Source organism: Thermobia domestica, chromosome 16 (genome assembly GCF_964235325.1).
Source record: "Thermobia domestica chromosome 16, izTheDome1.hap1.1, whole genome shotgun sequence".
NCBI classification, from domain to species: Eukaryota; Metazoa; Arthropoda; class Insecta; order Zygentoma; family Lepismatidae; genus Thermobia; species Thermobia domestica.
In genome coordinates, this window is record NC_137469.1 from 8,301,764 (window position 1) to 8,329,126 (window position 27,363).

The 27,363-nt window shown below is 32.9% G+C and overlaps 1 protein-coding gene across 1 annotated transcript in view; it reads left to right on the forward strand.

Moving 5' to 3' along the window:
• rictor (rapamycin-insensitive companion of Tor) overlaps nucleotides 1-27,363 on the forward strand; it is a 219,451-nt gene that overhangs the window by 68,367 nt on the left and 123,721 nt on the right. The window lies entirely within an intron of this gene.

Sequence of the window (27,363 nt, forward strand, 5' to 3'; positions counted from 1 at the left end):
ATTTCTCATTATCACCGTCTCCTTTAGCCTAACCGGCATAATCGTGCTACGTTAAACTTAAAGATTTCATTTCATTTCATTTTCTTTTATTTCCTTTGATCATAAATTTTCTATTATTTCTAAGAAAACCTTCAAATTTATTAAGAATTGAAAGTATGGTTAAAGGTTAAATTCAAATTTTTGCATGCTACAGCACATTAAGTGCTATGATCTGTCAGATGGTGCGTGTTTAATGGAGTTATAGGTAGTCATACACATAGCTGGATTGGCCGCTGGGCAACCGGTCAGATACGCGATGTGTCCTCCGTTTTAAGGCGTTTTTTTTTTAACAACGAGAGTAAATGCACCAGAGGCAGTGGCGCATCTAGCGCCTAGGGCCCCCCAGATTTTTAAGTAACAAGCTATTATTTATATAAATAATAGCAATTGAAGCTATTATTTATATGTATTTTTGAAAGTTTATAGTAAACTCATGATATACCTATAATAGTCTGGGTTCTGGCTGTCTCTCAGTTTCTACCTTCTAGATCCTCCACTGCTTAAGCTATTATTTCTATATTTTTGAAAGTTTATAGTAAACTCATGATATACTTATCATAGTCTGGGTTCTGGCTGTCTCTCAGTTTCTACCTTCTACATCCTCCACCGATTAAGCTATTATTTATATATTTTTGAAAGTTTATAGTAAACTCATGATATACCTATCATAGTCTGTATTCTGGCTGTCTCTCAGTTTCTACCTTCTAGATCCTCCACTGCTTAAGCTATTATTTCTATATTTTTGAAAGTTTATAGTAAACTCATGATATACCTATCATAGTCTGGGTTCTGGCTGTCTCTCAGTTTCTACCTTCTAGATCCTCCACTGCTTAAGCTATTATTTATATATTTTTGAAAGTTTATAGTAAACTCATGATATACCTATCATAGTCTGGGTTCTGGCTGTCTCTCAGTTTCTACCTTCTACATCCTCCACCGATTAAGCTATTATTTATATATTTTTGAAAGTTTATAGTAAACTCATGATATACCTATCATAGTCTGGGTTCTGGCTGTCTCTCAGTTTCTACCTTCTAGATCCTCCTTTGCTTAAGCTATTATTTATATATTTTTGAAAGTTTATAGTAAACTCATGATATACCTATCATAGTCTGGGTTCTGGCTGTCTCTCAGTTTCTACCTTCTAGATCCTCCACTGCTTAAGCTATTATTTCTATATTTTTGAAAGTTTATAGTGAACTCATGATATACCTATCATAGTCTGGATTCTGGCTGTCTCTCAGTTTTTACCTTCTAGATCCTCCTTTGCTTAAGCTATTATTTATATATTTTTGAAAGTTTATAGTAAACTCATGATATACCTATCATAGTCTGGATTCTGGCTGTCTCTCAGTTTCTACCTTCTAGATCCTCTGCTTAAGCTATTATTTATATATTTTTGAAAGTTTATAGTAAACTCATGATATACCTATCATAGTCTGGATTCTGGCTGTCTCTCAGTTTTTACCTTCTAGATCCTCCACTGCTTAAGCTATTATTTATATATTTTTGAAAGTTTATAGTAAACTCATGATATACCTATCATAGTCTGGATTCTGGCTGTCTCTCAGTTTCTACCTTCTAGATCCTCCTTTGCTTAAGCTATTATTTATATATTTTTGAAAGTTTATAGTAAACTCATGATATACCTATCATAGTCTGGATTCTGGCTGTCTCTCAGTTTCTACCTTCTAGATCCTCCTTTGCTTAAGCTATTATTTATATATTTTTGAAAGTTTATAGTAAACTCATGATATACCTATCATAGTCTGGGTTCTGGCTGTCTCTCAGTTTCTACCTTCTAGATCCTCCTTTGCTTAAGCTATTATTTCAATATTTTTGAAAGTTTATAGTAAACTCATGATATACCTATCATAGTCTGGGTTCTGGCTGTCTCTCAGTTTTTACCTTCTAGATCCTCCACTGCTTAAGCTATTATTTCTATATTCTTGAAAGTTTATAGTAAACTCATGATATACCTATAATAGTCTGGATTCTGGCTGTCTCTCAGTTTCTACCTTCTAGATCCTCCTTTGCTTAAGCTATTATTTCTATATTTTTGAAAGTTTATAGTAAACTCATGATATACCTATCATAGTCTGGGTTCTGGCTGTCTCTCAGTTTCTACCTTCTAGATCCTCCTTTGCTTAAGCTATTATTTCTATATTTTTGAAAGTTTATAGTAAACTCATGATATACCTATAATAGTCTGGATTCTGGCTGTCTCTCAGTTTCTACCTTCTAGATCCTCCACTGCTTAAGCTATTATTTCTATATTTTTGAAAGTTTATAGTAAACTCATGATATACCTATAATAGTCTGGATTCTGGCTGTCTCTCAGTTTCTACCTTCTAGATCCTCCTTTGCTTAAGCTATTATTTCTATATTTTTGAAAGTTTATAGTAAACTCATGATATACCTATAATAGTCTGGATTCTGGCTGTCTCTCAGTTTCTACCTTCTAGATCCTCCACTGCTTAAGCTATTATTTCTATATTTTTGAAAGTTTATAGTAAACTCATGATATACCTATCATAGTCTGGGTTCTGGCTGTCTCTCAGTTTTTACCTTCTAGATCCTCCACTGCTTAAGCTATTATTTCTATATTTTTGAAAGTTTATAGTAAACTCATGATATACCTATCATAGTCTGGATTCTGGCTGTCTCTCAGTTTTTACCTTCTAGATCCTCCACTGCTTAAGCTATTATTTATATATTTTTGAAAGTTTATAGTAAACTCATGATATTCCTATCATAGTCTGGGTTCTGGCTGTCTCTCAGTTTATACCTTCTACATCCTCCACTGATTAAGCTATTATTTATTTTTTTTTTGAAAGTTTATAGTAAACTCATGATATACCTATCATAGTCTGGGTTCTGGCTGTCTCTCAGTTTCTACCTTCTAGATCCTCCTTTGCTTAAGCTATTATTTATATATTTTTGAAAGTTTATAGTAAACTCATGATATACCTATCATAGTCTGGGTTCTGGCTGTCTCTCAGTTTTTACCTTCTAGATCCTCCACTGCTTAAGCTATTATTTCTATATTTTTGAAAGTTTATAGTAAACTCATGATATACCTGTCATAGTCTGGGTTCTGGCTGTCTCTCAGTTTTTACCTTCTAGATCCTCCACTGCTTAAGCTATTATTTCTATATTTTTGAAAGTTTATAGTAAACTCATGATACACCTATCATAGTCTGGATTCTGGCTGTCTCTCAGTTTTTACCTTCTAGATCCTCCACTGCTTAAGCTATTATTTATATATTTTTGAAAGTTTATAGTAAACTCATGATATACCTATCATAGTCTGGGTTCTGGCTGTCTCTCAGTTTTTACCTTCTAGATCCTCCACTGCTTAAGCTATTATTTCTATATTTTTGAAAGTTTATAGTAAACTCATGATATACCTATCATAGTCTGGATTCTGGCTGTCTCTCAGTTTTTACCTTCTAGATCCTCCACTGCTTAAGCTATTATTTCTATATTTTTGAAAGTTTATAGTAAACTCATGATATACCTATCATAGTCTGGGTTCTGGCTGTCTCTCAGTTTTTACCTTCTAGATCCTCCACTGCTTAAGCTATTATTTCTATATTTTTGAAAGTTTATAGTAAACTCATGATATACCTATAATAGTCTGGATTCTGGCTGTCTCTCAGTTTCTACCTTCTAGATCCTCCTTTGCTTAAGCTATTATTTCTATATTTTTGAAAGTTTATAGTAAACTCATGATATACCTATCATAGTCTGGGTTCTGGCTGTCTCTCAGTTTCTACCTTCTAGATCCTCCTTTGCTTAAGCTATTATTTCTATATTTTTGAAAGTTTATAGTAAACTCATGATATACCTATCATAGTCTGGATTCTGGCTGTCTCTCAGTTTCTACCTTCTAGATCCTCCTTTGCTTAAGCTATTATTTCTATATTTTTGAAAGTTTATAGTAAACTCATGATATACCTATAATAGTCTGGATTCTGGCTGTCTCTCAGTTTCTACCTTCTAGATCCTCCTTTGCTTAAGCTATTATTTCTATATTTTTGAAAGTTTATAGTAAACTCATGATATACCTATAATAGTCTGTATTCTGGCTGTCTCTCAGTTTCTACCTTCTAGATCCTCCACTGCTTAAGCTATTATTTCTATATTTTTGAAAGTTTATAGTAAACTCATGATATACCTATCATAGTCTGGGTTCTGGCTGTCTCTCAGTTTTTACCTTCTAGATCCTCCACTGCTTAAGCTATTATTTATATATTTTTGAAAGTTTATAGTAAACTCATGATATACCTATCATAGTCTGGGTTCTGGCTGTCTCTCAGTTTATACCTTCTAGATCCTCCACTGCTTAAGCTATTATTTCTATATTTTTGAAAGTTTATAGTAAACTCATGATATACCTATCATAGTCTGGGTTCTGGCTGTCTCTCAGTTTTTACCTTCTAGATCCTCCACTGCTTAAGCTATTATTTCTATATTTTTGAAAGTTTATAGTAAACTCATGATACACCTATCATAGTCTGGATTCTGGCTGTCTCTCAGTTTTTACCTTCTAGATCCTCCACTGCTTAAGCTATTATTTCTATATTTTTGAAAGTTTATAGTAAACTCATGATATACCTATCATAGTCTGGGTTCTGGCTGTCTCTCAGTTTTTACCTTCTAGATCCTCCACTGCTTAAGCTATTATTTCTATATTTTTGAAAGTTTATAGTAAACTCATGATATACCTATCATAGTCTGGATTCTGGCTGTCTCTCAGTTTTTACCTTCTAGATCCTCCACTGCTTAAGCTATTATTTATATATTTTTGAAAGTTTATAGTAAACTCATGATATACCTATCATAGTCTGGGTTCTGGCTGTCTCTCAGTTTTTACCTTCTAGATCCTTCACTGCTTAAGCTATTTCTATATTTTTGAAAGTTTACAGTAAACTCATGATATACCTATAATAGTCTGGGTTCTGGCTGTCTCTCAGTTTTTACCTTCTAGATCCTCCACTGCTTAAGCTATTATTTCTATATTTTTGAAAGTTTATAGTAAACTCATGATATACCTATCATAGTCTGGATTCTGGCTGTCTCTCAGTTTCTACCTTCTAGATCGTCCTTTGCTTAAGCTATTATTTCTATATTTTTGAAAGTTTATAGTAAACTCATGATATACCTATAATAGTCTGGATTCTGGCTGTCTCTCAGTTTCTACCTTCTAGATCCTCCACTGCTTAAGCTATTATTTCTATATTTTTGAAAGTTTATAGTAAACTCATGATATACCTATAATAGTCTGGATTCTGGCTGTCTGTCAGTTTCTACCTTCTAGATCCTCCACTGCTTAAGCTATTATTTCTATATTTTTGAAAGTTTATAGTAAACTCATGATATACCTATCATAGTCTGGGTTCTGGCTGTCTCTCAGTTTTTACCTTCTAGATCCTCCACTGCTTAAGCTATTATTTCTATATTTTTGAAAGTTTATAGTAAACTCATGATATACCTATCATAGTCTGGATTCTGGCTGTCTCTCAGTTTTTACCTTCTAGATCCTCCACTGCTTAAGCTATTATTTATATATTCTTGAAAGTTTATAGTAAACTCATGATATACCTATCATAGTCTGGGTTCTGGCTGTCTCTCAGTTTATACCTTCTACATCCTCCACTGATTAAGCTATTATTTATATATTTTTGAAAGTTTATAGTAAACTCATGATATACCTATCATAGTCTGGGTTCTGGCTGTCTCTCAGTTTCTACCTTCTAGATCCTCCTTTGCTTAAGCTATTATTTATATATTTTTGAAAGTTTATAGTAAACTCATGATATACCTATCATAGTCTGGGTTCTGGCTGTCTCTCAGTTTTTACCTTCTAGATCCTCCACTGCTTAAGCTATTATTTCTATATTTTTGAAAGTTTATAGTAAACTCATGATATACCTATCATAGTCTGGGTTCTGGCTGTCTCTCAGTTTTTACCTTCTAGATCCTCCACTGCTTAAGCTATTATTTCTATATTTTTGAAAGTTTATAGTAAACTCATGATACACCTATCATAGTCTGGATTCTGGCTGTCTCTCAGTTTTTACCTTCTAGATCCTCCACTGCTTAAGCTATTATTTATATATTTTTGAAAGTTTATAGTAAACTCATGATATACCTATCATAGTCTGGGTTCTGGCTGTCTCTCAGTTTTTACCTTCTAGATCCTCCACTGCTTAAGCTATTATTTCTATATTTTTGAAAGTTTATAGTAAACTCATGATATACCTATCATAGTCTGGATTCTGGCTGTCTCTCAGTTTTTACCTTCTAGATCCTCCACTGCTTAAGCTATTATTTATATATTTTTGAAAGTTTATAGTAAACTCATGATATACCTATCATAGTCTGGGTTCTGGCTGTCTCTCACTTTTTACCTTCTAGATCCTCCACTGCTTAAGCTATTATTTATATATTTTTGAAAGTTTATAGTAAACTCATGATATACCTATAATAATCTGGGTTCTGGCTGTCTCTCAGTTTTTACCTTCTAGATCCTCCACTGCTTAAGCTATTATTTATATATTTTTGAAAGTTTATTGTAAACTCATGATATACCTATCATAGTCTGGATTCTGGCTGTCTCTCAGTTTCTACCTTCTAGATCCTCCTTTGCTTAAGCTATTATTTCTATATTTTTGAAAGTTTATAGTAAACTCATGATATACCTATAATAGTCTGGATTCTGGCTGTCTCTCAGTTTCTACCTTCTAGATCCTCCTTTGCTTAAGCTATTATTTCTATATTTTTGAAAGTTTATAGTAAACTCATGATATACCTATAATAGTCTGGATTCTGGCTGTCTCTCAGTTTCTACCTTCTAGATCCTCCACTGCTTAAGCTATTATTTCTATATTTTTGAAAGTTTATAGTAAACTCATGATATACCTATCATAGTCTGGGTTCTGGCTGTCTCTCAGTTTTTACCTTCTAGATCCTCCACTGCTTAAGCTATTATTTATATATTTTTGAAAGTTTATAGTAAACTCATGATATACCTATCATAGTCTGGGTTCTGGCTGTCTCTCAGTTTCTACCTTCTAGATCCTCCTTTGCTTAAGCTATTATTTATATATTTTTGAAAGTTTATAGTAAACTCATGATATACCTATCATAGTCTGGATTCTGGCTGTCTCTCAGTTTCTACCTTCTAGATCCTCCTTTGCTTAAGCTATTATTTCTATATTTTTGAAAGTTTATAGTAAACTCATGATATACCTATAATAGTCTGGATTCTGGCTGTCTCTCAGTTTCTACCTTCTAGATCCTCCACTGCTTAAGCTATTATTTCTATATTTTTGAAAGTTTATAGTAAACTCATGATATACCTATCATAGTCTGGGTTCTGGCTGTCTCTCAGTTTTTACCTTCTAGATCCTCCACTGCTTAAGCTATTATTTCTATATTTTTGAAAGTTTATAGTAAACTCATGATATACCTATCATAGTCTGGATTCTGGCTGTCTCTCAGTTTTTACCTTCTAGATCCTCCACTGCTTAAGCTATTATTTCTATATTTTTGAAAGTTTATAGTAAACTCATGATATACCTATAATAGTCTGGATTCTGGCTGTCTCTCAGTTTCTACCTTCTAGATCCTCCTTTGCTTAAGCTATTATTTATATATTTTTGAAAGTTTATAGTAAACTCATGATATACCTATCATAGTCTGGGTTCTGGCTGTCTCTCAGTTTCTACCTTCTAGATCCTCCACTGCTTAAGCTATTATTTCTATATTTTTGAAAGTTTATAGTAAACTCATGATATACCTATCATAGTCTGGGTTCTGGCTGTCTCTCAGTTTCTACCTTCTAGATCCTCCACTGATTAAGCTATTATTTATATATTTTTGAAAGTTTATAGTAAACTCATGATATACCTATCATAGTCTGGGTTCTGGCTGTCTCTCAGTTTCTACCTTCTAGATCCTCCACTGATTAAGCTATTATTTATATATTTTTGAAAGTTTATAGTAAACTCATGATACACCTATCATAGTCTGGATTCTGGCTGTCTCTCAGTTTTTACCTTCTAGATCCTCCACTGCTTAAGCTATTATTTATATATTTTTGAAAGTTTATAGTAAACTCATGATATACGTATCATAGTCTGGGTTCTGGCTGTCTCTCAGTTTTTACCTTCTAGATCCTCCACTGCTTAAGCTATTATTTATATATTTTTGAAAGTTTATAGTAAACTCATGAAATACCTATCATAGTCTGGATTCTGGCTGTCTCTCAGTTTTTACCTTCTAGATCCTCCACTGCTTAAGCTATTATTTCTATATTTTTGAAAGTTTATAGTAAACTCATGATATACCTATCATAGTCTGGGTTCTGGCTGTCTCTCAGTTTTTACCTTCTAGATCCTCCACTGCTTAAGCTATTATTTATATATTTTTGAAAGTTTATAGTAAACTCATGATATACCTATAATAGTCTGGGTTCTGGCTGTCTCTCAGTTTTTACCTTCTAGATCCTCCACTGCTTAAGCTATTATTTATATATTTTTGAAAGTTTATAGTAAACTCATGATATACCTATAATAGTCTGGGTTCTGGCTGTCTCTCAGTTTCTACCTTCTAGATCCTCCACTGCTTAAGCTATTATTTCTATATTTTTGAAAGTTTATAGTAAACTCATGATATACCTATCATAGTCTGGATTCTGGCTGTCTCTCAGTTTCTACCTTCTAGATCCTCCTTTGCTTAAGCTATTATTTCTATATTTTTGAAAGTTTATAGTAAACTCATGATATACCTATCATAGTCTGGGTTCTGGCTGTCTCTCAGTTTCTACCTTCTAGATCCTCCTTTGCTTAAGCTATTATTTATATATTTTTGAAAGTTTATAGTAAACTCATGATATACCTATCATAGTCTGGGTTCTGGCTGTCTCTCAGTTTCTACCTTCTAGATCCTCCTTTGCTTAAGCTATTATTTCTATATTTTTGAAAGTTTATAGTAAACTCATGATATACCTATAATAGTCTGGATTCTGGCTGTCTCTCAGTTTCTACCTTCTAGATCCTCCACTGCTTAAGCTATTATTTCTATATTTTTGAAAGTTTATAGTAAACTCATGATATACCTATCATAGTCTGGGTTCTGGCTGTCTCTCAGTTTTTACCTTCTAGATCCTCCACTGCTTAAGCTATTATTTCTATATTTTTGAAAGTTTATAGTAAACTCATGATATACCTATCATAGTCTTGATTCTGGCTGTCTCTCAGTTTTTACCTTCTAGATCCTCCACTGCTTAAGCTATTATTTCTATATTTTTGAAAGTTTATAGTAAACTCATGATACACCTATCATAGTCTGGATTCTGGCTGTCTCTCAGTTTTTACCTTCTAGATCCTCCACTGCTTAAGCTATTATTTATATATTTTTGAAAGTTTATAGTAAACTCATGATATACCTATCATAGTCTGGGTTCTGGCTGTCTCTCAGTTTTTACCTTCTAGATCCTCCACTGCTTAAGCTATTATTTCTATATTTTTGAAAGTTTATAGTAAACTCATGATATACCTATCATAGTCTGGATTCTGGCTGTCTCTCAGTTTTTACCTTCTAGATCCTCCACTGCTTAAGCTATTATTTCTATATTTTTGAAAGTTTATAGTAAACTCATGATATACCTATCATAGTCTGGGTTCTGGCTGTCTCTCAGTTTTTACCTTCTAGATCCTCCACTGCTTAAGCTATTATTTATATATTTTTGAAAGTTTATAGTAAACTCATGATATACCTATAATAGTCTGGATTCTGGCTGTCTCTCAGTTTCTACCTTCTAGATCCTCCTTTGCTTAAGCTATTATTTCTATATTTTTGAAAGTTTATAGTAAACTCATGATATACCTATAATAGTCTGGATTCTGGCTGTCTCTCAGTTTCTACCTTCTAGATCCTCCTTTGCTTAAGCTATTATTTCTATATTTTTGAAAGTTTATAGTAAACTCATGATATACCTATAATAGTCTGTATTCTGGCTGTCTCTCAGTTTCTACCTTCTAGATCCTCCACTGCTTAAGCTATTATTTCTATATTTTTGAAAGTTTATAGTAAACTCATGATATACCTATCATAGTCTGGGTTCTGGCTGTCTCTCAGTTTTTACCTTCTAGATCCTCCACTGCTTAAGCTATTATTTATATATTTTTGAAAGTTTATAGTAAACTCATGATATACCTATCATAGTCTGGGTTCTGGCTGTCTCTCAGTTTATACCTTCTAGATCCTCCACTGCTTAAGCTATTATTTCTATATTTTTGAAAGTTTATAGTAAACTCATGATATACCTATCATAGTCTGGGTTCTGGCTGTCTCTCAGTTTTTACCTTCTAGATCCTCCACTGCTTAAGCTATTATTTCTATATTTTTGAAAGTTTATAGTAAACTCATGATACACCTATCATAGTCTGGATTCTGGCTGTCTCTCAGTTTTTACCTTCTAGATCCTCCACTGCTTAAGCTATTATTTCTATATTTTTGAAAGTTTATAGTAAACTCATGATATACCTATCATAGTCTGGGTTCTGGCTGTCTCTCAGTTTTTACCTTCTAGATCCTCCACTGCTTAAGCTATTATTTCTATATTTTTGAAAGTTTATAGTAAACTCATGATATACCTATCATAGTCTGGATTCTGGCTGTCTCTCAGTTTTTACCTTCTAGATCCTCCACTGCTTAAGCTATTATTTATATATTTTTGAAAGTTTATAGTAAACTCATGATATACCTATCATAGTCTGGGTTCTGGCTGTCTCTCAGTTTTTACCTTCTAGATCCTTCACTGCTTAAGCTATTTCTATATTTTTGAAAGTTTACAGTAAACTCATGATATACCTATAATAGTCTGGGTTCTGGCTGTCTCTCAGTTTTTACCTTCTAGATCCTCCACTGCTTAAGCTATTATTTCTATATTTTTGAAAGTTTATAGTAAACTCATGATATACCTATCATAGTCTGGATTCTGGCTGTCTCTCAGTTTCTACCTTCTAGATCGTCCTTTGCTTAAGCTATTATTTCTATATTTTTGAAAGTTTATAGTAAACTCATGATATACCTATAATAGTCTGGATTCTGGCTGTCTCTCAGTTTCTACCTTCTAGATCCTCCACTGCTTAAGCTATTATTTCTATATTTTTGAAAGTTTATAGTAAACTCATGATATACCTATAATAGTCTGGATTCTGGCTGTCTGTCAGTTTCTACCTTCTAGATCCTCCACTGCTTAAGCTATTATTTCTATATTTTTGAAAGTTTATAGTAAACTCATGATATACCTATCATAGTCTGGGTTCTGGCTGTCTCTCAGTTTTTACCTTCTAGATCCTCCACTGCTTAAGCTATTATTTCTATATTTTTGAAAGTTTATAGTAAACTCATGATATACCTATCATAGTCTGGATTCTGGCTGTCTCTCAGTTTTTACCTTCTAGATCCTCCACTGCTTAAGCTATTATTTATATATTCTTGAAAGTTTATAGTAAACTCATGATATACCTATCATAGTCTGGGTTCTGGCTGTCTCTCAGTTTATACCTTCTACATCCTCCACTGATTAAGCTATTATTTATATATTTTTGAAAGTTTATAGTAAACTCATGATATACCTATCATAGTCTGGGTTCTGGCTGTCTCTCAGTTTCTACCTTCTAGATCCTCCTTTGCTTAAGCTATTATTTATATATTTTTGAAAGTTTATAGTAAACTCATGATATACCTATCATAGTCTGGGTTCTGGCTGTCTCTCAGTTTTTACCTTCTAGATCCTCCACTGCTTAAGCTATTATTTCTATATTTTTGAAAGTTTATAGTAAACTCATGATATACCTATCATAGTCTGGGTTCTGGCTGTCTCTCAGTTTTTACCTTCTAGATCCTCCACTGCTTAAGCTATTATTTCTATATTTTTGAAAGTTTATAGTAAACTCATGATACACCTATCATAGTCTGGATTCTGGCTGTCTCTCAGTTTTTACCTTCTAGATCCTCCACTGCTTAAGCTATTATTTATATATTTTTGAAAGTTTATAGTAAACTCATGATATACCTATCATAGTCTGGGTTCTGGCTGTCTCTCAGTTTTTACCTTCTAGATCCTCCACTGCTTAAGCTATTATTTCTATATTTTTGAAAGTTTATAGTAAACTCATGATATACCTATCATAGTCTGGATTCTGGCTGTCTCTCAGTTTTTACCTTCTAGATCCTCCACTGCTTAAGCTATTATTTATATATTTTTGAAAGTTTATAGTAAACTCATGATATACCTATCATAGTCTGGGTTCTGGCTGTCTCTCACTTTTTACCTTCTAGATCCTCCACTGCTTAAGCTATTATTTATATATTTTTGAAAGTTTATAGTAAACTCATGATATACCTATAATAATCTGGGTTCTGGCTGTCTCTCAGTTTTTACCTTCTAGATCCTCCACTGCTTAAGCTATTATTTCTATATTTTTGAAAGTTTATAGTAAACTCATGATATACCTATCATAGTCTGGATTCTGGCTGTCTCTCAGTTTCTACCTTCTAGATCCTCCTTTGCTTAAGCTATTATTTCTATATTTTTGAAAGTTTATAGTAAACTCATGATATACCTATAATAGTCTGGATTCTGGCTGTCTCTCAGTTTCTACCTTCTAGATCCTCCTTTGCTTAAGCTATTATTTCTATATTTTTGAAAGTTTATAGTAAACTCATGATATACCTATAATAGTCTGGATTCTGGCTGTCTCTCAGTTTCTACCTTCTAGATCCTCCACTGCTTAAGCTATTATTTCTATATTTTTGAAAGTTTATAGTAAACTCATGATATACCTATCATAGTCTGGGTTCTGGCTGTCTCTCAGTTTTTACCTTCTAGATCCTCCACTGCTTAAGCTATTATTTCTATATTTTTGAAAGTTTATAGTAAACTCATGATATACCTATCATAGTCTGGGTTCTGGCTGTCTCTCAGTTTCTACCTTCTAGATCCTCCTTTGCTTAAGCTATTATTTATATATTTTTGAAAGTTTATAGTAAACTCATGATATACCTATCATAGTCTGGATTCTGGCTGTCTCTCAGTTTCTACCTTCTAGATCCTCCTTTGCTTAAGCTATTATTTCTATATTTTTGAAAGTTTATAGTAAACTCATGATATACCTATAATAGTCTGGATTCTGGCTGTCTCTCAGTTTCTACCTTCTAGATCCTCCACTGCTTAAGCTATTATTTCTATATTTTTGAAAGTTTATAGTAAACTCATGATATACCTATCATAGTCTGGGTTCTGGCTGTCTCTCAGTTTTTACCTTCTAGATCCTCCACTGCTTAAGCTATTATTTCTATATTTTTGAAAGTTTATAGTAAACTCATGATATACCTATCATAGTCTGGATTCTGGCTGTCTCTCAGTTTTTACCTTCTAGATCCTCCACTGCTTAAGCTATTATTTCTATATTTTTGAAAGTTTATAGTAAACTCATGATATACCTATAATAGTCTGGATTCTGGCTGTCTCTCAGTTTCTACCTTCTAGATCCTCCTTTGCTTAAGCTATTATTTATATATTTTTGAAAGTTTATAGTAAACTCATGATATACCTATCATAGTCTGGGTTCTGGCTGTCTCTCAGTTTCTACCTTCTAGATCCTCCACTGCTTAAGCTATTATTTCTATATTTTTGAAAGTTTATAGTAAACTCATGATATACCTATCATAGTCTGGGTTCTGGCTGTCTCTCAGTTTCTACCTTCTAGATCCTCCACTGATTAAGCTATTATTTATATATTTTTGAAAGTTTATAGTAAACTCATGATATACCTATCATAGTCTGGGTTCTGGCTGTCTCTCAGTTTCTACCTTCTAGATCCTCCACTGATTAAGCTATTATTTATATATTTTTGAAAGTTTATAGTAAACTCATGATACACCTATCATAGTCTGGATTCTGGCTGTCTCTCAGTTTTTACCTTCTAGATCCTCCACTGCTTAAGCTATTATTTATATATTTTTGAAAGTTTATAGTAAACTCATGATATACGTATCATAGTCTGGGTTCTGGCTGTCTCTCAGTTTTTACCTTCTAGATCCTCCACTGCTTAAGCTATTATTTATATATTTTTGAAAGTTTATAGTAAACTCATGAAATACCTATCATAGTCTGGATTCTGGCTGTCTCTCAGTTTTTACCTTCTAGATCCTCCACTGCTTAAGCTATTATTTCTATATTTTTGAAAGTTTATAGTAAACTCATGATATACCTATCATAGTCTGGGTTCTGGCTGTCTCTCAGTTTTTACCTTCTAGATCCTCCACTGCTTAAGCTATTATTTATATATTTTTGAAAGTTTATAGTAAACTCATGATATACCTATAATAGTCTGGGTTCTGGCTGTCTCTCAGTTTTTACCTTCTAGATCCTCCACTGCTTAAGCTATTATTTATATATTTTTGAAAGTTTATAGTAAACTCATGATATACCTATAATAGTCTGGGTTCTGGCTGTCTCTCAGTTTCTACCTTCTAGATCCTCCACTGCTTAAGCTATTATTTCTATATTTTTGAAAGTTTATAGTAAACTCATGATATACCTATCATAGTCTGGATTCTGGCTGTCTCTCAGTTTCTACCTTCTAGATCCTCCTTTGCTTAAGCTATTATTTCTATATTTTTGAAAGTTTATAGTAAACTCATGATATACCTATCATAGTCTGGGTTCTGGCTGTCTCTCAGTTTCTACCTTCTAGATCCTCCTTTGCTTAAGCTATTATTTATATATTTTTGAAAGTTTATAGTAAACTCATGATATACCTATCATAGTCTGGGTTCTGGCTGTCTCTCAGTTTCTACCTTCTAGATCCTCCTTTGCTTAAGCTATTATTTCTATATTTTTGAAAGTTTATAGTAAACTCATGATATACCTATAATAGTCTGGATTCTGGCTGTCTCTCAGTTTCTACCTTCTAGATCCTCCACTGCTTAAGCTATTATTTCTATATTTTTGAAAGTTTATAGTAAACTCATGATATACCTATCATAGTCTGGGTTCTGGCTGTCTCTCAGTTTTTACCTTCTAGATCCTCCACTGCTTAAGCTATTATTTCTATATTTTTGAAAGTTTATAGTAAACTCATGATATACCTATCATAGTCTTGATTCTGGCTGTCTCTCAGTTTTTACCTTCTAGATCCTCCACTGCTTAAGCTATTATTTCTATATTTTTGAAAGTTTATAGTAAACTCATGATACACCTATCATAGTCTGGATTCTGGCTGTCTCTCAGTTTTTACCTTCTAGATCCTCCACTGCTTAAGCTATTATTTATATATTTTTGAAAGTTTATAGTAAACTCATGATATACCTATCATAGTCTGGGTTCTGGCTGTCTCTCAGTTTTTACCTTCTAGATCCTCCACTGCTTAAGCTATTATTTCTATATTTTTGAAAGTTTATAGTAAACTCATGATATACCTATCATAGTCTGGATTCTGGCTGTCTCTCAGTTTTTACCTTCTAGATCCTCCACTGCTTAAGCTATTATTTCTATATTTTTGAAAGTTTATAGTAAACTCATGATATACCTATCATAGTCTGGGTTCTGGCTGTCTCTCAGTTTTTACCTTCTAGATCCTCCACTGCTTAAGCTATTATTTATATATTTTTGAAAGTTTATAGTAAACTCATGATATACCTATAATAGTCTGGATTCTGGCTGTCTCTCAGTTTCTACCTTCTAGATCCTCCTTTGCTTAAGCTATTATTTCTATATTTTTGAAAGTTTATAGTAAACTCATGATATACCTATCATAGTCTGGGTTCTGGCTGTCTCTCAGTTTCTACCTTCTAGATCCTCCTTTGCTGAAGCTATTATTTCTATATTTTTGAAAGTTTATAGTAAACTCATGATATACCTATCATAGTCTGGATTCTGGCTGTCTCTCAGTTTCTACCTTCTAGATCCTCCTTTGCTTAAGCTATTATTTCTATATTTTTGAAAGTTTATAGTAAACTCATGATATACCTATAATAGTCTGGATTCTGGCTGTCTCTCAGTTTCTACCTTCTAGATCCTCCTTTGCTTAAGCTATTATTTCTATATTTTTGAAAGTTTATAGTAAACTCATGATATACCTATAATAGTCTGGATTCTGGCTGTCTCTCAGTTTCTACCTTCTAGATCCTCCACTGCTTAAGCTATTATTTCTATATTTTTGAAAGTTTATAGTAAACTCATGATATACCTATAATAGTCTGGATTCTGGCTGTCTCTCAGTTTCTACCTTCTAGATCCTCCACTGCTTAAGCTATTATTTCTATATTTTTGAAAGTTTATAGTAAACTCATGATATACCTATCATAGTCTGGGTTCTGGCTGTCTCTCAGTTTTTACCTTCTAGATCCTCCACTGCTTAAGCTATTATTTCTATATTTTTGAAAGTTTATAGTAAACTCATGATATACCTATCATAGTCTGGGTTCTGGCTGTCTCTCAGTTTCTACCTTCTAGATCCTCCTTTGCTTAAGCTATTATTTATATATTTTTGAAAGTTTATAGTAAACTCATGATATACCTATCATAGTCTGGATTCTGGCTGTCTCTCAGTTTCTACCTTCTAGATCCTCCTTTGCTTAAGCTATTATTTCTATATTTTTGAAAGTTTATAGTAAACTCATGATATACCTATAATAGTCTGGATTCTGGCTGTCTCTCAGTTTCTACCTTCTAGATCCTCCACTGCTTAAGCTATTATTTCTATATTTTTGAAAGTTTATAGTAAACTCATGATATACCTATCATAGTCTGGGTTCTGGCTGTCTCTCAGTTTTTACCTTCTAGATCCTCCACTGCTTAAGCTATTATTTCTATATTTTTGAAAGTTTATAGTAAACTCATGATATACCTATCATAGTCTGGATTCTGGCTGTCTCTCAGTTTTTACCTTCTAGATCCTCCACTGCTTAAGCTATTATTTCTATATTTTTGAAAGTTTATAGTAAACTCATGATATACCTATCATAGTCTGGATTCTGGCTGTCTCTCAGTTTCTACCTTCTAGATCCTCCTTTGCTTAAGCTATTATTTATATATTTTTGAAAGTTTATAGTAAACTCATGATATACCTATCATAGTCTGGGTTCTGGCTGTCTCTCAGTTTCTACCTTCTAGATCCTCCACTGCTTAAGCTATTATTTCTATATTTTTGAAAGTTTATAGTAAACTCATGATATACCTATCATAGTCTGGGTTCTGGCTGTCTCTCAGTTTCTACCTTCTAGATCCTCCACTGATTAAGCTATTATTTATATATTTTTGAAAGTTTATAGTAAACTCATGATATACCTATCATAGTCTGGGTTCTGGCTGTCTCTCAGTTTCTACCTTCTAGATCCTCCACTGATTAAGCTATTATTTATATATTTTTGAAAGTTTATAGTAAACTCATGATACACCTATCATAGTCTGGATTCTGGCTGTCTCTCAGTTTTTACCTTCTAGATCCTCCACTGCTTAAGCTATTATTTATATATTTTGAAAGTTTATAGTAAACTCATGATATACGTATCATAGTCTGGGTTCTGGCTGTCTCTCAGTTTTTACCTTCTAGATCCTCCACTGCTTAAGCTATTATTTATATATTTTTGAAAGTTTATAGTAAACTCATGAAATACCTATCATAGTCTGGATTCTGGCTGTCTCTCAGTTTTTACCTTCTAGATCCTCCACTGCTTAAGCTATTATTTCTATATTTTTGAAAGTTTATAGTAAACTCATGATATACCTATCATAGTCTGGGTTCTGGCTGTCTCTCAGTTTTTACCTTCTAGATCCTCCACTGCTTAAGCTATTATTTATATATTTTTGAAAGTTTATAGTAAACTCATGATATACCTATAATAGTCTGGGTTCTGGCTGTCTCTCAGTTTTTACCTTCTAGATCCTCCACTGCTTAAGCTATTATTTATATATTTTTGAAAGTTTATAGTAAACTCATGATATACCTATAATAGTCTGGGTTCTGGCTGTCTCTCAGTTTCTACCTTCTAGATCCTCCACTGCTTAAGCTATTATTTCTATATTTTTGAAAGTTTATAGTAAACTCATGATATACCTATCATAGTCTGGATTCTGGCTGTCTCTCAGTTTCTACCTTCTAGATCCTCCTTTGCTTAAGCTATTATTTCTATATTTTTGAAAGTTTATAGTAAACTCATGATATACCTATCATAGTCTGGGTTCTGGCTGTCTCTCAGTTTCTACCTTCTAGATCCTCCTTTGCTTAAGCTATTATTTATATATTTTTGAAAGTTTATAGTAAACTCATGATATACCTATCATAGTCTGGGTTCTGGCTGTCTCTCAGTTTCTACCTTCTAGATCCTCCTTTGCTTAAGCTATTATTTCTATATTTTTGAAAGTTTATAGTAAACTCATGATATACCTATAATAGTCTGGATTCTGGCTGTCTCTCAGTTTCTACCTTCTAGATCCTCCACTGCTTAAGCTATTATTTCTATATTTTTGAAAGTTTATAGTAAACTCATGATATACCTATCATAGTCTGGGTTCTGGCTGTCTCTCAGTTTTTACCTTCTAGATCCTCCACTGCTTAAGCTATTATTTCTATATTTTTGAAAGTTTATAGTAAACTCATGATATACCTATCATAGTCTTGATTCTGGCTGTCTCTCAGTTTTTACCTTCTAGATCCTCCACTGCTTAAGCTATTATTTCTATATTTTTGAAAGTTTATAGTAAACTCATGATACACCTATCATAGTCTGGATTCTGGCTGTCTCTCAGTTTTTACCTTCTAGATCCTCCACTGCTTAAGCTATTATTTATATATTTTTGAAAGTTTATAGTAAACTCATGATATACCTATCATAGTCTGGGTTCTGGCTGTCTCTCAGTTTTTACCTTCTAGATCCTCCACTGCTTAAGCTATTATTTCTATATTTTTGAAAGTTTATAGTAAACTCATGATATACCTATCATAGTCTGGATTCTGGCTGTCTCTCAGTTTTTACCTTCTAGATCCTCCACTGCTTAAGCTATTATTTCTATATTTTTGAAAGTTTATAGTAAACTCATGATATACCTATCATAGTCTGGGTTCTGGCTGTCTCTCAGTTTTTACCTTCTAGATCCTCCACTGCTTAAGCTATTATTTATATATTTTTGAAAGTTTATAGTAAACTCATGATATACCTATAATAGTCTGGATTCTGGCTGTCTCTCAGTTTCTACCTTCTAGATCCTCCTTTGCTTAAGCTATTATTTCTATATTTTTGAAAGTTTATAGTAAACTCATGATATACCTATCATAGTCTGGGTTCTGGCTGTCTCTCAGTTTCTACCTTCTAGATCCTCCTTTGCTGAAGCTATTATTTCTATATTTTTGAAAGTTTATAGTAAACTCATGATATACCTATCATAGTCTGGATTCTGGCTGTCTCTCAGTTTCTACCTTCTAGATCCTCCTTTGCTTAAGCTATTATTTCTATATTTTTGAAAGTTTATAGTAAACTCATGATATACCTATAATAGTCTGGATTCTGGCTGTCTCTCAGTTTCTACCTTCTAGATCCTCCTTTGCTTAAGCTATTATTTCTATATTTTTGAAAGTTTATAGTAAACTCATGATATACCTATAATAGTCTGGATTCTGGCTGTCTCTCAGTTTCTACCTTCTAGATCCTCCACTGCTTAAGCTATTATTTCTATATTTTTGAAAGTTTATAGTAAACTCATGATATACCTATCATAGTCTGGGTTCTGGCTGTCTCTCAGTTTTTACCTTCTAGATCCTCCACTGCTTAAGCTATTATTTCTATATTTTTGAAAGTTTATAGTAAACTCATGATATACCTATCATAGTCTGGATTCTGGCTGTCTCTCAGTTTTTACCTTCTAGATCCTCCACTGCTTAAGCTATTATTTATATATTTTTGAAAGTTTATAGTAAACTCATGATATACCTATCATAGTCTGGGTTCTGGCTGTCTCTCAGTTTATACCTTCTACATCCTCCACTGATTAAGCTATTATTTATATATTTTTGAAAGTTTATAGTAAACTCATGATATACCTATCATAGTCTGGGTTCTGGCTGTCTCTCAGTTTCTACCTTCTAGATCCTCCTTTGCTTAAGCTATTATTTATATATTTTTGAAAGTTTATAGTAAACTCATGATATACCTATCATAGTCTGGGTTCTGGCTGTCTCTCAGTTTTTACCTTCTAGATCCTCCACTGCTTAAGCTATTATTTCTTATATTTTTGAAAGTTTATAGTAAACTCATGATATACCTATCATAGTCTGGGTTCTGGCTGTCTCTCAGTTTTTACCTTCTAGATCCTCCACTGCTTAAGCTATTATTTCTATATTTTTGAAAGTTTATAGTAAACTCATGATACACCTATCATAGTCTGGATTCTGGCTGTCTCTCAGTTTTTACCTTCTAGATCCTCCACTGCTTAAGCTATTATTTATATATTTTTGAAAGTTTATAGTAAACTCATGATATACCTATCATAGTCTGGGTTCTGGCTGTCTCTCAGTTTTTACCTTCTAGATCCTCCACTGCTTAAGCTATTATTTCTATATTTTTGAAAGTTTATAGTAAACTCATGATATACCTATCATAGTCTGGATTCTGGCTGTCTCTCAGTTTTTACCTTCTAGATCCTCCACTGCTTAAGCTATTATTTATATATTTTTGAAAGTTTATAGTAAACTCATGATATACCTATCATAGTCTGGGTTCTGGCTGTCTCTCAGTTTTTACCTTCTAGATCCTCCACTGCTTAAGCTATTATTTATATATTTTTGAAAGTTTATAGTAAACTCATGATATACCTATAATAGTCTGGGTTCTGGCTGTCTCTCAGTTTTTACCTTCTAGATCCTCCACTGCTTAAGCTATTATTTATATATTTTTGAAAGTTTATAGTAAACTCATGATATACCTATCATAGTCTGGGTTCTGGCTGTCTCTCACTTTTTACCTTCTAGATCCTCCACTGCTTAAGCTATTATTTATATATTTTTGAAAGTTTATAGTAAACTCATGATATACCTATAATAATCTGGGTTCTGGCTGTCTCTCAGTTTTTACCTTCTAGATCCTCCACTGCTTAAGCTATTATTTATATATTTTTGAAAGTTTATAGTAAACTCATGATATACCTATCATAGTCTGGATTCTGGCTGTCTCTCAGTTTCTACCTTCTAGATCCTCCTTTGCTTAAGCTATTATTTCTATATTTTTGAAAGTTTATAGTAAACTCATGATATACCTATAATAGTCTGGATTCTGGCTGTCTCTCAGTTTCTACCTTCTAGATCCTCCTTTGCTTAAGCTATTATTTCTATATTTTTGAAAGTTTATAGTAAACTCATGATATACCTATAATAGTCTGGATTCTGGCTGTCTCTCAGTTTCTACCTTCTAGATCCTCCACTGCTTAAGCTATTATTTCTATATTTTTGAAAGTTTATAGTAAACTCATGATATACCTATCATAGTCTGGGTTCTGGCTGTCTCTCAGTTTTTACCTTCTAGATCCTCCACTGCTTAAGCTATTATTTCTATATTTTTGAAAGTTTATAGTAAACTCATGATATACCTATCATAGTCTGGGTTCTGGCTCTCTCTCAGTTTCTACCTTCTAGATCCTCCTTTGCTTAAGCTATTATTTATATATTTTTGAAAGTTTATAGTAAACTCATGATATACCTATAATAGTCTGGATTCTGGCTGTCTCTCAGTTTCTACCTTCTAGATCCTCCTTTGCTTAAGCTATTATTTCTATATTTTTGAAAGTTTATAGTAAACTCATGATATACCTATAATAGTCTGGATTCTGGCTGTCTCTCAGTTTCTACCTTCTAGATCCTCCACTGCTTAAGCTATTATTTCTATATTTTTGAAAGTTTATAGTAAACTCATGATATACCTATCATAGTCTGGGTTCTGGCTGTCTCTCAGTTTTTACCTTCTAGATCCTCCACTGCTTAAGCTATTATTTCTATATTTTTGAAAGTTTATAGTAAACTCATGATATACCTATCATAGTCTGGATTCTGGCTGTCTCTCAGTTTTTACCTTCTAGATCCTCCACTGCTTAAGCTATTATTTCTATATTTTGAAAGTTTATAGTAAACTCATGATATACCTATCATAGTCTGGATTCTGGCTGTCTCTCAGTTTCTACCTTCTAGATCCTCCTTTGCTTAAGCTATTATTTATATATTTTTGAAAGTTGATAGTAAACTCATGATATACCTATCATAGTCTGGGTTCTGGCTGTCTCTCAGTTTCTACCTTCTAGATCCTCCACTGCTTAAGCTATTATTTATATATTTTTGAAAGTTTATAGTAAACTCATGATATACCTATCATAGTCTGGGTTCTGGCTGTCTCTCAGTTTCTACCTTCTAGATCCTCCACTGATTAAGCTATTATTTATATATTTTTGAAAGTTTATAGTAAACTCATGATATACCTATCATAGTCTGGGTTCTGGCTGTCTCTCAGTTTCTACCTTCTAGATCCTCCACTGATTAAGCTATTATTTATATATTTTTGAAAGTTTATAGTAAACTCATGATACACCTATCATAGTCTGGATTCTGGCTGTCTCTCAGTTTTTACCTTCTAGATCCTCCACTGCTTAAGCTATTATTTATATATTTTTGAAAGTTTATAGTAAACTCATGATATACGTATCATAGTCTGGGTTCTGGCTGTCTCTCAGTTTTTACCTTCTAGATCCTCCACTGCTTAAGCTATTATTTATATATTTTTGAAAGTTTATAGTAAACACATGAAATACCTATCATAGTCTGGATTCTGGCTGTCTCTCAGTTTTTACCTTCTAGATCCTCCACTGCTTAAGCTATTATTTCTATATTTTTGAAAGTTTATAGTAAACTCATGATATACCTATCATAGTCTGGGTTCTGGCTGTCTCTCAGTTTTTACCTTCTAGATCCTCCACTGCTTAAGCTATTATTTATATATTTTTGAAAGTTTATAGTAAACTCATGATATACCTATAATAGTCTGGGTTCTGGCTGTCTCTCAGTTTTTACCTTCTAGATCCTCCACTGCTTAAGCTATTATTTATATATTTTTGAAAGTTTATAGTAAACTCATGATATACCTATAATAGTCTGGGTTCTGGCTGTCTCTCAGTTTCTACCTTCTAGATCCTCCACTGCTTAAGCTATTATTTCTATATTTTTGAAAGTTTATAGTAAACTCATGATATACCTATCATAGTCTGGATTCTGGCTGTCTCTCAGTTTTTACCTTCTAGATCCTCCACTGCTTAAGCTATTATTTCTATATTTTTGAAAGTTTATAGTAAACTCATGATATACCTATCATAGTCTGGGTTCTGGCTGTCTCTCAGTTTCTACCTTCTAGATCCTCCTTTGCTTAAGCTATTATTTATATATTTTTGAAAGTTTATAGTAAACTCATGATATACCTATCATAGTCTGGGTTCTGGCTGTCTCTCAGTTTCTACCTTCTAGATCCTCCTTTGCTTAAGCTATTATTTCTATATTTTTGAAAGTTTATAGTAAACTCATGATATACCTATAATAGTCTGGATTCTGGCTGTCTCTCAGTTTCTACCTTCTAGATCCTCCACTGCTTAAGCTATTATTTCTATATTTTTGAAAGTTTATAGTAAACTCATGATATACCTATCATAGTCTGGGTTCTGGCTGTCTCTCAGTTTTTACCTTCTAGATCCTCCACTGCTTAAGCTATTATTTCTATATTTTTGAAAGTTTATAGTAAACTCATGATATACCTATCATAGTCTGGATTCTGGCTGTCTCTCAGTTTTTACCTTCTAGATCCTCCACTGCTTAAGCTATTATTTCTATATTTTTGAAAGTTTATAGTAAACTCATGATACACCTATCATAGTCTGGATTCTGGCTGTCTCTCAGTTTTTACCTTCTAGATCCTCCACTGCTTAAGCTATTATTTATATATTTTTGAAAGTTTATAGTAAACTCATGATATACCTATCATAGTCTGGGTTCTGGCTGTCTCTCAGTTTTTACCTTCTAGATCCTCCACTGCTTAAGCTATTATTTCTATATTTTTGAAAGTTTATAGTAAACTCATGATATACCTATCATAGTCTGGATTCTGGCTGTCTCTCAGTTTTTACCTTCTAGATCCTCCACTGCTTAAGCTATTATTTCTATATTTTTGAAAGTTTATAGTAAACTCATGATATACCTATCATAGTCTGGGTTCTGGCTGTCTCTCAGTTTTTACCTTCTAGATCCTCCACTGCTTAAGCTATTATTTATATATTTTTGAAAGTTTATAGTAAACTCATGATATACCTATCATAGTCTGGATTCTGGCTGTCTCTCAGTTTCTACCTTCTAGATCCTCCTTTGCTTAAGCTATTATTTCTATATTTTTGAAAGTTTATAGTAAACTCATGATATACCTATCATAGTCTGGGTTCTGGCTGTCTCTCAGTTTCTACCTTCTAGATCCTCCTTTGCTTAAGCTATTATTTCTATATTTTTGAAAGTTTATAGTAAACTCATGATATACCTATCATAGTCTGGATTCTGGCTGTCTCTCAGTTTCTACCTTCTAGATCCTCCTTTGCTTAAGCTATTATTTCTATATTTTTGAAAGTTTATAGTAAACTCATGATATACCTATAATAGTCTGGATTCTGGCTGTCTCTCAGTTTCTACCTTCTAGATCCTCCTTTGCTTAAGCTATTATTTCTATATTTTTGAAAGTTTATAGTAAACTCATGATATACCTATAATAGTCTGGATTCTGGCTGTCTCTCAGTTTCTACCTTCTAGATCCTCCACTGCTTAAGCTATTATTTCTATATTTTTGAAAGTTTATAGTAAACTCATGATATACCTATCATAGTCTGGGTTCTGGCTGTCTCTCAGTTTTTACCTTCTAGATCCTCCACTGCTTAAGCTATTATTTCTATATTTTTGAAAGTTTATAGTAAACTCATGATATACCTATCATAGTCTGGATTCTGGCTGTCTCTCAGTTTTTACCTTCTAGATCCTCCACTGCTTAAGCTATTATTTATATATTTTTGAAAGTTTATAGTAAACTCATGATATACCTATCATAGTCTGGGTTCTTGTCTCTCAGTTTATACCTTCTACATCCTCCACTGATTAAGCTATTATTTATATATTTTTGAAAGTTTATAGTAAACTCATGATATACCTATCATAGTCTGGGTTCTGGCTGTCTCTCAGTTTCTACCTTCTAGATCCTCCTTTGCTTAAGCTATTATTTATATATTTTTGAAAGTTTATAGTAAACTCATGATATACCTATCATAGTCTGGGTTCTGGCTGTCTCTCAGTTTTTACCTTCTAGATCCTCCACTGCTTAAGCTATTATTTCTATATTTTTGAAAGTTTATAGTAAACTCATGATATACCTATCATAGTCTGGATTCTGGCTGTCTCTCAGTTTCTACCTTCTAGATCCTCCTTTGCTTAAGCTATTATTTCTATATTTTTGAAAGTTTATAGTAAACTCATGATATACCTATCATAGTCTGGATTCTGGCTGTCTCTCAGTTTCTACCTTCTAGATCCTCCTTTGCTTAAGCTATTATTTCTATATTTTTGAAAGTTTATAGTAAACTCATGATATACCTATAATAGTCTGGATTCTGGCTGTCTCTCAGTTTCTACCTTCTAGATCCTCCACTCCTTAAGCTATTATTTCTATATTTTTGAAAGTTTATAGTAAACTCATGATATACCTATCATAGTCTGGGTTCTGGCTGTCTCTCAGTTTTTACCTTCTAGATCCTCCACTGCTTAAGCTATTATTTCTATATTTTTGAAAGTTTATAGTAAACTCATGATATACCTATCATTGTCTGGGTTCTGGCTGTCTCTTAGTTTCTACCTTCTAGATCCTCCTTTGCTTAAGCTATTATTTATATATTTTGAAAGTTTATAGTAAACTCATGATATACCTATCATAGTCTGGATTCTGGCTGTCTCTCAGTTTCTACCTTCTAGATCCTCCTTTGCTTAAGCTATTATTTCTATATTTTTGAAAGTTTATAGTAAACTCATGATATACCTATAATAGTCTGGATTCTGGCTGTCTCTCAGTTTCTACCTTCTAGATCCTCCACTGCTTAAGCTATTATTTATATATTTTTGAAAGTTTATAGTAAACTCATGATATACGTATCATAGTCTGGGTTCTGGCTGTCTCTCAGTTTTTACCTTCTAGATCCTCCACTGCTTAAGCTATTATTTATATATTTTTGAAAGTTTATAGTAAACACATGAAATACCTATCATAGTCTGGATTCTGGCTGTCTCTCAGTTTTTACCTTCTAGATCCTCCACTGCTTAAGCTATTATTTCTATATTTTTGAAAGTTTATAGTAAACTCATGATATACCTATAATAGTCTGGATTCTGGCTGTCTCTCAGTTTCTACCTTCTAGATCCTCCACTCCTTAAGCTATTATTTCTATATTTTTGAAAGTTTATAGTAAACTCATGATATACCTATCATAGTCTGGGTTCTGGCTGTCTCTCAGTTTTTACCTTCTAGATCCTCCACTGCTTAAGCTATTATTTCTATATTTTTGAAAGTTTATAGTAAACTCATGATATACCTATCATAGTCTGGGTTCTGGCTGTCTCTCAGTTTCTACCTTCTAGATCCTCCACTGATTAAGCTATTATTTATATATTTTTGAAAGTTTATAGTAAACTCATGATATACCTATCATAGTCTGGGTTCTGGCTGTCTCTCAGTTTCTACCTTCTAGATCCTCCACTGATTAAGCTATTATTTATATATTTTTGAAAGTTTATAGTAAACTCATGATACACCTATCATAGTCTGGATTCTGGCTGTCTCTCAGTTTTTACCTTCTAGATCCTCCACTGCTTAAGCTATTATTTATATATTTTTGAAAGTTTATAGTAAACTCATGATATACGTATCATAGTCTGGGTTCTGGCTGTCTCTCAGTTTTTACCTTCTAGATCCTCCACTGCTTAAGCTATTATTTATATATTTTTGAAAGTTTATAGTAAACACATGAAATACCTATCATAGTCTGGATTCTGGCTGTCTCTCAGTTTTTACCTTCTAGATCCTCCACTGCTTAAGCTATTATTTCTATATTTTTGAAAGTTTATAGTAAACTCATGATATACCTATCATAGTCTGGGTTCTGGCTGTCTCTCAGTTTTTACCTTCTAGATCCTCCAC